Source organism: Thamnophis sirtalis, unplaced genomic scaffold (genome assembly GCF_051295495.1).
Source record: "Thamnophis sirtalis isolate CommonGarterSnake01/CBP01778 unplaced genomic scaffold, rThaSir2_p1.2 scaffold_15, whole genome shotgun sequence".
Lineage (NCBI taxonomy): Eukaryota > Metazoa > Chordata > Lepidosauria > Squamata > Natricidae > Thamnophis > Thamnophis sirtalis.
In genome coordinates this window covers 33,539,189-33,551,780 of record NW_028261395.1, presented here as the reverse complement: position 1 = coordinate 33,551,780, position 12,592 = coordinate 33,539,189, and positions in this window count along the sequence as shown.

The window sequence follows — 12,592 nt, the reverse complement described above, 5'->3', positions numbered from 1 at the left end:
TTATCACATGTTTGACAAACTAAATAAAATAAAAATGATTCAGATGCAATTTGCTGTGTCATGGCAGTGAGACTGATCTGTGTATTTGTAGAAGTCTGGGACCATCTTTTCTGGCTAACACTGTTTCTTAAAAGGTGTGTGCTTTCATGAGTAGTGATTCCAGATAGTTTATGTCTTTTAACAAAAGGTGTTCATCAGAAAAGGTGTTACCAGGCAGCTGTGTGTGTGTGTTTGTTTGTTTTTTACCACCGTAGACTAGCATCTCTCCTGTTACGGTTCCCCTAGAGAGGATTTCTTCTCCCTGAGCTAAACAAAATGAGTTGTGATTTTGCATTCGTTTTCCTCACTCCAACTTGAGATGCCCCATTGACTTTCCAGAGTGTTGCATGAAGGCCTTGCAACTTATATTTCCCAGTTTGATTTGGTTTTAAAACCCAAGAAAAGCACGTACTCTACATGCTTTGGGCTTCTGAAGAAATTCATTTTTTGCTCTATTGTCCCCGCTGCCACTGCTGGGTGGGAGATAAAAAAATAAAACAATTTATTGTCTCTCCCACAAATGAGCATGGATCAATGTGTTCCAAAATGCCACCATCCCTGCCACAGAGGATCACTGCCCTATTTTGCTTTACCACTACTGTGCAGGATTTGAACAACAATTTTTAAAAGACACCTAAGCATTTAGTGGGATTAACATGCAGTAAAGTTGAATTTTCTGTCCTTACATATGTGCAACTGAGTTGTAGAAATTACATAAGTGTTCTGTTTCTGGCTTTTGTTGCTACTGTATAAAAAACTAGTTTTTAAGGCCAGAACATATAATTGTAGGGGTTGTATGTCCTATTTTTTCCCTTAGATTAATGTATATATTTGTATTGATCACTTTTGATATGCTTAAATGCCTGAATAAAGTTTCTATTCAATTTATTTATGGAAATATATTCAAGAGTACCACTCCTTATTTCTCAGGCAACAAGGCCAGTCTTGCCCAACTCAAGTATTTTCTTTAATGATATAGTTAATGTTTAATAGCTGCTGGACCACATTCCTGTGCTCCCTCCTCTACCAAGAGGACCAAATGCCAGCCTTTGATGGCCTCAGCGCAAAGAAAGAACAAGGTAATTGCCATTCAGGTTCTAAAGAGCAAGGGAAAAGAAAGCCTAAGCATGAGAAAGAGAATGGTACCATTTCAGATTGCCAATAGGAGCTCAAATGACAAATATATATATATATATTCTTCCATATGAATAAGAGAGGCACCCTCCCCAGACTGGTGGCATCTGAAGATTGCTGCGCCTCAACTGAGTTAAAAAAAAACAGCTCAGCTCACCAGCGCTGACACCAAGGGCAGTCTTTGAGTGCAGTGGTGGGAGTCAAAACGTTTTGCTACCGTCTCTGTGGGTGTGGTTTGGTGAGCTTTTGAGTGCTGCGCTCAAGCGCAAAGCATGCTCTCAAAGAACCGGTAGGAAAAGATTTGGAATCCCACCACTCAGTGGTGGGTTTCAAAAAATTTTCGAACCTACTCTGTGGGTGTGGCCTCTTTTGTGGGAGTGGCTTGCCAGCCATGTGACCTGGTGGGAGTGGCTTGCCGGCCATGTGTTTTCTCTCTCTCTTTCCTTCCTTTTGTCTCTCTGTCCCTTTTTTCTTTTTTTCTTTCATCTCTCACTTTTTCTTTCTTTTATTTATTTCTTTTTTCCTTTCTTTCTCTTTCTCTCTCTGTGTGAGTGTGTGTGTGTGTGTGTGTGAGTGGTGGGTTTCAAAAAATTTTGGAACCTCTTCTGTAGGTGTGGCCTGCTTTCTGGTGGAACCTCTTCTAACCGGTTCGGTAGATTTGACGAACCAGTTCTACCAAACTGGTGTGAACTGGTAGGAACCCACCTCTGCCACCACTGTACCCTCAGATTCTGGAATGAGCAAGAACATTGACATTCTTCCACTGTTAAGTCAGACATTAAGATATTTGAAATATACTATCCTGTCCCTTGATCAGTCATCTTTTCCCCAGGCAAAACATGCTTATCTCATCCAGAGCCTTTTCACAGATTTTCGTTTTATTTCCCTATCATCAGTGTGCCTTGGTTTGAAACCTGCTGCAATGTCTCTGAATCCTTCCTTATTCCTCTCTGCCATAAGCAGAAAAATTAAACACCCTCTAAAACAATATGCTTAAATTCTGTATGTCAGGAAACCTATCCCACTTTTCAGCTGATTTCTAAATTTCATTAAAAGAAAGAGAGTTTGGGGCACCAGTAGCCTAGGGATCTTATGACTGCATCCATGTAAAACTTTTATGGGTCTGTATTCTTTCACACAAATTTTAGGAGGACGACATCCAATAACTTCAGCTTCTTTATTCTTCCTATGTTTTCCCACCACATTTTTTCTCTTTTTTTTCCTTTCCACAGAAAATGCATTAAGAAGGAAAAGGCATAGGAGCCATCCGTCACATTTTTTATGGTATTGCCAGATAAACCTGTCTAGAAATGCTGCTCCTAAAGTAATCTAAGTGAATTTTATTGGCAAGAGAATGAAACGCATAGAATGATCAGAGAAGATGGCTACTATAATGCTATATTCTATAGTTTATGATATTGCTTTTGTTCTCTGTCAATACACATCTAAGTTTTTATAGGCCCCAGGCAGTAGTGGGATTCCATTTTTTTTACTACCGGTTCTGCTGGCGTGGTTTGGTGGGCATGGCATGACTTGGTGGGCATGGCAGGGGAAGGATACGGTAAAATCTTCATTCTATCCCCACTCCAGGGGAAGAATACTGCAAAATCCCCATTTCCTCCCGATCAGCTGGGTACTGGGGGCAGAGAATAGATGAGGGTGGGGCCAGCCAGAGGTGGTATTTCCTGGTTCTCCAAACTACTCAAAATTTCTGCTAATGGTTCTCCAGAACTGGTCAGAACCGGCTGAATACCACCTCTGGCCCCAGGTCCTAGTTAGCTTTATGGCTGCCCCAGCGTGACCCGACAAAAGCGCGAACGTCATAAGCGCGCCGACAAAACCGCGGTGCTAAAACCGCGATGTCAAAAGCGCGTCGACAACAGCGCGCCGACAACAGCACGCCAACAGAAGCGCGATTTAAGTTAAGGTAAGGGTTAGGGTTAGGATTAGGGTTAGGTTACAGCGCACTTCTGTCGGCGCGCTGTTCTCGGCGCGCTTCAGGGCTCATTCGTCACTCCGTCGCGCGGTTTTGTCACCGCGGTTTAGTCAGGCGCGCTTTTGTCGTTCGCGCATTTGTGGTGGAACCTGCCCCAGATGGAATACCTGTTGGCCAGGAGGTTGTGCTATGGTTTCCCCATGCAAGACTTGAAGAATGGGGCTGAGAAGACAGACCTCAGTTGCAGCCCCCTCTTTCTGCAGCAATCTGCTCACCCTAGTGTTGAAATAGACCCTTCCTTATTAACCCTGGTTACAAACCATTATTTTCTGAAGAGGCTTTCCATAGAGGCATTCTTGGTGTGGGGCTGATTTCAGTAGTGTTTTCCCTTTGGTCATAATGTGTTTATTAGTTTATAATACAGGTAGTCCTCAACTTAAGACCATTCACTTAGCAATCATTCAAAGTTACGACGATGCTGGAAAAAAGTGACTTACAACCAGTCCTCAGATTTAAGACCATCACAGACTCCAGTCATGTGATAGGGGTTCAGCACTTTGCCACAAGCCTGTATTTACACTGGTTGCAGCATCCCAGGTTCATATGATAATCATTGGTGACTTTCTCAGCTGGCTTCCAAGAAACAAAGCAAATTCTCTTAGCACCCATGGTTTAAAAAAGATTGTAAAATTGGGTACAGTCACACGGTAACTTACTTAATGATCGCATCACTTAGAGGCACAAGTTCCAATCCCAACTATGGTCATAAATCAAGGTCTACCTGTATTATTATATGTCTTATGGTTTAATGAATTCTAAACCTCTGACAGCTGGAGAGAAAGTAGCATACAAATAATGGCAGATGTATATAAATAACTAAATAGTTCAGCCAGAGAAAGTCTGGCCAGAATGTTCTCGTCACACTCTACACCCTACATCACCACAATGTAAAACAGAGGTGGAGACTCTCGAAAGAGTGCAGAGAAGAGCAACAAAGATGATTAGGGGACTGGAGGCTAAAACATATGAAGAACGGTTGCAGGAACTGGGTATGTCTAGTTTACTGAAAAGAAGGACTATGGGAGACATGATAGCAGTGTTCCAATATCTCAGGGGCTGCCACAAAGAAGAGGGAGTCAAGCTATTCTCCAAAGCACCTGAGGGCAGGACAAGAAGCAATGGGTGGAAGCTAATCAAGAAAGAGAAGCAACTTAGAACTAAAGAGAAATTTCCTGACAGAACAATTAATCAGTTGAACAACTTGTCTCCAGAAGTTGTGAATGCTCCAACACTAGAAGTTTGTAAGAAGATGTTGGATAACCATTTGTCTGAAGTGATGTAGGGTTTCCTGCCTAGGCAGGGGGTTGGACTAGAAGACCTCCAAGGTCCCTTCCAACTCTGTTATTCTTTTCTATTCTATTCTATTCTACATTCCTGCATTCTATTCTATATTTCTCTATTCTATTCTATTCTTATGCTGAAGCTGCTTTCCTTCAAAGGCACATAAGCAAGTTTTTGGCATTTTGATAGTAGTAGTAGTTTTGATAGTACAAATAATCCCACTCACCCAATCCAATGCTCTCCAAATGTACAGAGCATTAGTCCCCATGATTGTAGATAGGGATTAGGAATATTGGATTTCCATACATTCAGAAAACATCTGGTGGAAAAGTATATTCTGGTGAAAGTCTTGTGTTTTCTGCCACGTAACCTCATTCAGATGAAGTATTTAGGATTTCCTCTTCCTGCTGCAGACTCAGTCAACTTTGGCCAGGAAGGAAGGGTGGGACTAAAAGTAAAAGACATTATTTTAGCACCAAACTTTCAATGATGTAGTGGAGTGTGAATATCCATGACTGATTCTTTTAATTCAAAGGTATCTGCATAACACTGAAGTGGATTGGAAGAAGATTTCTTCGGAACTATTTTCTTCTTTCATTTTAAATCAAGCAGGCTGGGGAATTCTGGCAGCTGGTCCCCACATCCCAAAGTTGCCAAGTTTGAAAAACAATGTTTTAAATCAGGGGTCACCAACCTTTCGGACCTCAGGGACCACTAAATTCCCTAAATCCCACAGACCACTAATATGATCTGCCTAATGACCAGCTGGGTGGACGTGGCTAGGTGGTCATGTGATTGGGTGGACATGACCAACTCAATGTTACTCACATCGAGGGGCACCTCGCCAGCCTCTACTCGCCCCTTCCCTTCCAGCCACTCCTTGGCTCTCCGCCAGGGCTCCTTAGAGCCCCAACAGGAAGCAGTTGTTGGAGGTAAGCAGCCACCACGAGAAAGAGTTGACAAAACAGCTCAGTTCAAATTGGATCTGGCCGAGAAGGAGGCTCAGTAGAAGCACCTTACTGAGGACTATGAGCACAGGCTTTCTAAGCAGAGGGAAGACCTGCGGGAGTGCAAGGCCAGGTACTTGCCCCTGTAGGCTCAGCGGGCTGAGATGGTCAGCCAGGCCCATGATGCAGTCCCACTGGAACAAGGCCCTCTGGTTCTTCTCCATCAGCAGCACTTCCCTCCAGCCTTCACCCAAAGCCCCATACCAGAAGGCTGAAGCAGACCCCAAGTCAGAATTTCTGCCCACCCCCCACAAAAAGACCCCGAAGGGGAGACTCTCTGCAGCAACACAAGCGTTCATTGCATCCATCAATCCAGGGGGCATAGTTTGAAGACCCCTGATTTAGTGCAATATAAAAAATAAATAATTTTTCTGCGGACCACCAAAATTTTCTCACTGACCACCAGTTGGTGACCACTGTTTTAAACGATGTCTTGGCCCCTGCTTTTAGCTACAGGCTTTCTTTTCTCATGGAATAAAATAGCATCTTCATAGGGTAAGGTAGTTCTGGGCAAAAAAGCATGCTAAAAAAGAATTTAAAAGATCACCCTTGATTGCCACATAATATTTTTGGCCAACTGAGAAACCTCCTTGCAGGTGGCTTGAAAGAAATGAAGGAAAACAAAATATCAAGACATCCAATCCCTGATGCCCATCCTTGTGTAATTTGGCCCAAAGGGCTCCTACTTTCAGAAACCTAGATAAACACTGGCTTCAGGCATTTATGGTTCTTAAGATCATAAGACTTTGACAGTATGTGACAATGTGCACGTTCACACACATAGATACAAGTGAGTGACAAAGCACTTAGAGCACTTACTAAATATGGGAATACACTCTAGGTTTAAATATAGCTTAGATTAGACAGTCGTTTTTTGCTTGCAGTATTTTGGCTGAACGTGAGTAAAATTCTAGGTTCAATATCATCTATTTCTTTCTTAAAACTTGATTTATTCTTGGATTGGGGTGACATGATAGCTGCCTTCCAGCACTCATGGGACTGTCACAGGCAGAAGGGGGTTGACTTATTCTCCAAAGCACCTCACAACAAGAAGTAATGGATGGAAGCTGATCAAAGAAAGATCCAAACTAGAATTAAGGGGGAAAAGGCCTGTCAATGAGAACAATTAAGCAGTGGAACAGCTTACCTCCAGAAGTGGTGAGTGCTTCATCACTGGAGGTTTTTAAAGAATAGATTGGACATCCATTTGTCCAGGATGCACTAAGGTCTTCTACTTGGACAGAGGGTTGGACTAGAAGACCTCTGAAGTCCCTTTCAACCCCATGAATCTATTTTATTGCTTTTAAAATTGTGACAGTAAAACAAAAACACAAAAATAAAAATGCACACACTGCCAAAGAAAAAAAAACCACATTGAAATTATCTTTTAAAAAGGGAAAAAATACAACAAATGAGAAAGGTCCATCATTTCAGCTGTAAATAGTTAATATTGATAAATAATGCTGTTAGGTATAGAATGGTAAAGTGGCTCAGTGGCTAAGATGCTGAGCTTGTTGATCAGAAAGGTCAGCAGTTCTGCGGTTCGAATCCCTAACCCGCGTAATGGAGTGAGCTCCCGTTACTTGTCCCAGCTTCTGCCAACCTAGCAGTTCGAAAGCATGTAAAAATGCAAGTAGAAAAATAGGAACTACCTTTGGTGGAAAGGTAACAGTGTTCTGTTCACCTTCGGCGTTTAATCATGCCGGCCACATGACCACGGAGACGTCTTCGGACAGCACTGGCTCTTCAGCTTTGAAACGGAGATGAGCACCGCCCGCTAGAGTCGGGAATGACTAACACATATGTGTGAGAGGAACCTTTACCTTTAATTATTTGCAATCTCTAGACTAGACATTCTTAATGGCTCAACTGTACTCAGGTTTGTATGGTCTGACAAATATAGAATTTTGAAAGCAGCATTCAAGCACAACATTATTCTGTATCCATCAGACCAGCATTTCTCAACCTGGGAAAGTTTAAGATGTGTGGACTTCAACTCCCAGAATTCCCCAGCCAGCATGATATGAAAATTTCAGTATTTAACCACAGGCTTTCAACCTTTTCACATCAATTGAAAGCCTCCGCAACAACCTGCATGTGAATAGGGTTCCCATTTCCTTATTAGAAATGGTATTGATCTATCTGCTCCATCAAATGATATTACAGCTCACATGGTCTCTTGCAATGGATTTTGAGAAATCTTCTTTTCCTGGAACCCAATTGGAGATCACTCCTCCCAAAAGTGATACAGTGGGAGTATCCTTTCCGTATGCCAGTGTTTCCTCTTATGTATTGCATCAGAGGTGAGATGCTCCCGGTTTAGCCTGGATCAGGCGAACCGGTAATAGCGGCGGTGAGAGGCTCCGCCCACCCACCCAGACGTTTCTCCGCATGCGCAGAAGCTTCTGCACATGTGCAGAAGTGTCGCGTGCACGAGCGAACCAGTAGTAAAAAAATGGAAACCCACCACTGCATTGCCTAATACAGTTTCTCTAGGATTTAACAATCTGAACTTTCATGAAGGGGTCTAGTAGGAGTGAAGAATTTGGGGACCCCTGGCTTAAACCTCACTTACACTTATAAATGAGCCCATTTTGTATAGAGCATAATATTAAAGCTGGCAAAGCTTCGGGCAGACAAAGCTACTGTTAACAATCACTTGTGAGAAACTGCACTGTGCTTATAATGTAAGTATGAAGAGAAAGCTGAGCTATTGCTAAGCCATTGGGTGAATGGGTTTTAGATGATCAACAGCACTCTAACCACAAAGCCAAGCTGTTGTCTTCGGTTTTTATTTTTTAATCTATTTTTCTGTCTGGGAGCATGCCCAGATTTGAACTATAACCCCTTTGTTTCTGAGTTGTAAATCTAGATCAGGGCTGTCAAACACGATTTCGTTGAAGGTCCTGTTAGGCTTGTGTTTGACGTCAGGGGGGGCGGGGGGGCGTGGCCAGGGTAGGTGTGGCCAGCTTGACGTCATTCGTGTCGGGGAAGCCTATCGTGGTTCACTCTGCCAGTGAAAACAGGCTCCCAAGCTCCATTTTCGGCTGCGACGGCCTCCTGCAATCCTCTGTCAGCAAAAATGTTTTCACTGGCAGAGATACTGCGGGCCGGTCCTTCATTATTTCCAGGGTGGCCTCGTTGGCCAGAACTAACACCCTGCTGGCCGGATCGGTTCCACCACAAAAGCGCGTAGGACAAAATCGCGCTCGACAAAAGCGCGCTGTGACGTCATCACAGCGCGACGAAAAAGATCAAAAAATTGTAAAAATAAAGCGAAAACCTTACCCTAAGCCCCCCAAACCTAACCCTAAACCTAACCCTAAACCTAACTCTTAACCTAACCCTAAACCTAACCCAAAACCTAACCGTTAAAGTAACGAAAAACCTAACGCTAACCCTTATCCTAACCCTAACGCTAACGCTAACGCTCTAAAGCTAACCCTAACCCTTAACCTAACCCTAACCCTAACCCTAACCCTAACCCTTACCTTTATGTGAATCGGCTTGCTTTAATTTAATTTTTATTAATTTTTATTTGAATTTTTCGATCTTTTTCGTCGCACTGTGATGACGTCAAAGGCGCGATTTTGTCGATCGCGCTTTTGCCGTCCGCGCTTTTGACGGATCACGGGCCGGATCTGGCCCCCAGGCCTTGAGTTTGACAACCCTGATGTAGATGTAGATGTTCTAACATTCCCTTGGGGGAAACCTTTCTATTGTAAATTTTACCACTTATCAGAAAACTTAACATAGCCATCACTACAGTTCTTTAACTCAATTTCACAACACCATTAGAAAACCTCTCTCACTTTCTCTGTTTCTCTGTGCTCCTTCTTTAGGGACATTCTGTCAGGCCTGCAGCCATCTTTTCTTTTGGATCGTTGGCCTGCCACCCTTTCTATCATTCTGCTATGCATTTTCTATTGTGGGAAAATGGGAGGGGGGATTGTACGGAGTTAGATGATATGTAGCCATAACAAAATTCTTTCTAGAAAGCCAAGGTCATCCTTTGTCTCTGCACCTCTGCACCTGACCGGAACTGGATGGGTGGAATTGCCAGCATGGCAGTGGAAGATTGGACCATGTGATGGACTTGTGGGTGTGGAGGCAAGATCTTGAACTTTCAACTGGGTGGGGAAAACCGGGAAGCTTTCAGATTCAGATTTCCCAGATGTGTCAACATGGCTCTCTTAATAAATTGGATCTTTGAGCAATACTTTGCCTTGGGCTCTGATTTACTTTTGGACGCTATTTGGAACCCTGACACATTCCATATATAAGATGCATAACTTCCATGTTTGACAATTCTCTGCAGAATATGACTGTTGCATATTTGAGAAAAAAACCATGATAAAACTAACCAAGGGGGCCTGAGAAATCCTTTATTTTAGGAGAAATAAAAACCAGGTGGATACATTCAAATGTATGTTATCTGCTCCAAGGGTGAGATGATTTTTATGATGATGGGCTGCATAAAATGGGATATAAAATTACTGTCAAAGTAATTTTGGAAGAAAGAGGCTCTGCATTTATTTGTACTTTTAAAATTAAAGAACCATAAACAATTTGAAAAAGTGACATTAAGCTCAAACATACCCTCAGTTTGTCCGCATATACCTGGAAAAAATACAATAACATTTTTTGGAAGAAATATACTTCTGGGTTCAGTTCCAAGTGGGGAGAAAGACACTGGAAACATGGTGGCTGTTTGGAAAGATGGTTTTAATGGTGGACAGAATTACATGGTTTGAGGTCCTGGGCAAGAAAGGGCAGAGATGTTGAGAGTCCATGGGTTTTATGCCCTCTCTAGGCTTTTGAATTTGAGCTTATATTCTGATTCGTTGTTAGACTCTCATGGGGCCATGCAAGGATAACTTTGTAGGTTGTGTTTTGAGTCCCAAGTTTGTTGAGCCTTGCTGGGTGATGACGTAATGAAAGGGCTTTGGGCAAGTCCTATTATGGCTCTGCTTGAAGAAAGTAGATCTTTGTTATGTAGAATAGACTAGCTCAGGCCTTAATGGCCCATTGACAAGGGGGGGGAGCTGAATTTCTGCCTCCCTTTTAGAGGAAATATTCTGCCGTTTTAATCTTTCCTAAAATATTTCATTTTCCCAAAAGAGGGGTGGGTGTTAACTTCCTACATTTTATTGAAAGACAGCAGAATAGATGGAGGGGGAAAATGTAAGAATCCACTGTGAGACAGATTTCAGTACTTTACTCACATTTCCCGTAAGGAGATTTTTATCGGCAGTGCACCTCTTGAAGGATTCTTTCAGTGGGTAGAAAGATCACACCCGTCCAAACTGGAATGGCACTCATGGGAAAAACTATTTCGGTGATATTAGTGAGAAGGACAAGGAGTGCTTTTGAGAAATGTGACACCAGAAGAGACGGCCATCCCACTGACAGTTGGCAGGTCTGCAAAGGTCTTTTTGGGGAAAGCAAATTTAAGACATGCAACGTTTAGGGAAGCCCAGCATATGCATCTCCCAAATGTCAAATTACCTAACTATAAGCAGAGGGGTTAGGGGGACACGGTGGCTCAGTGGCTAAGACGCTGAGCTTGTCGATCAGAAAGGTCAGCAGTTTAGCAGTTCGAATCCTTAGTGCTGCGTAACTGAGTGAGCTCCCGTTACTTGTCCCAGCTTCTGCCAACCTGGCAATTCGAAAGCAGGTAAAAATGCAAGTAGAAAAATAGGGACCACCTTTGGTGGGAAGGTAACAGAGTTTTGTGCCCCTTCGGCATTTAGTCGCGCTGGCCACATGACCACGGAGATGTCTTCGAACAGCGCTGGCTCTTCGGCTTTGAAACGGAGATGAGCACCTCCCTCTAGAGTCCAGAACAACTAGCACATATGTGTAAGAGGAGCCTTTAACTTTACCTTTAAGCAAGGGGTAGCTTGTGATGGGTTTTTTTCCCTCTTTGCACAAATTCCTCTTCAAAACTGTTGCTGTTTTTGAGCAAGGATGTGTTAGAGACCACAGACGCAATGCAAGATTAAACTTTCAGGCTTTATGCCAGTACGAAAGTGGATATCGAAGGCTCTAGAGTTAAACCAGGCCAAATTGGCACCTCTCCAAAGATTTAATTCACATCATCACTCAATAGAACCAGCCTGTCTGGACAACAAATGGCTCCACTATAAAATCAGCGATCATTACGAATAAAGCAGAAACTACACCTCTTTATCCAGGGACCTCTTTACTCCAGCCTTCCTCAACCTAGCGTCTTCTAGATCAACCGGAATTACGAGGTTTCAAGATTCCAACTCTGCAGTCCCTGAAGCATTTGGAGAATATTTATTTACTTTATTTGTTAATTTTTATGCCACCTATCTTCCCTATAAATTGACTCTGGGTCACTTACAATTATAAAACAAATAAAACATAATTAGAATATTGAAACATTAAAGCTGCACAAATTAAAATATTATTAAAAACTGTACTAAAACTGCAGCTAAGAAATCCAAGAGATAGACAGTGTTGTGGCCCGCCAGCAGCCAGTGATTCGGCCAGTGAGGAGGTTGGGGAAGAATATGGACCAGTCCTTCCCCGGAGTCTGGGGAAGACTCTGATGAGGGCTCTGTGTTGGAGGCAGAGAGGGGGCCAGAGGAGTGGTGAGATTCAATTTTTTTACTACCAGTTCTGTGGGCCTGGTTTGGTGGGCATGGCAGGGGAAGGTTACAAGCCAGATAGGGTCTGTGATTGTAAATTCTCCCTCAAAAGACTTTGCTGGATGTGAATGAGCAGAATTCACAGGAAATTAATAAAAGGGTTTTTTGTCGGGACAAGCAGTTTGCTTCATGCTCTGGGGGAAGCCTCCCCTTTCACTCCTCTTTTATTTCCTCTGGGAGGGGCCATTCATCATCCACCTGTGTCCTTACTCCTAAGTCAACCCCTGTTCTTTAGCTGTTTCCTTCGTCTGGCAACTCTGCACATGCGCACACTGGGAACAGGCTCCAGCTGTTCGTCTCCCTCACTGATGTCTGACTTTGAAGGCAGCTGATAACGGTCAGATGGGCCTGGCCCCTCTCTGTCTTCAACACAGAGCCCTCGTCAGAGCCTTCCCCAGACTCCAGGACTGGCCCATGTACCTCCCCAACCACCTCACTGTCCGAATCTGCTGCCAGCT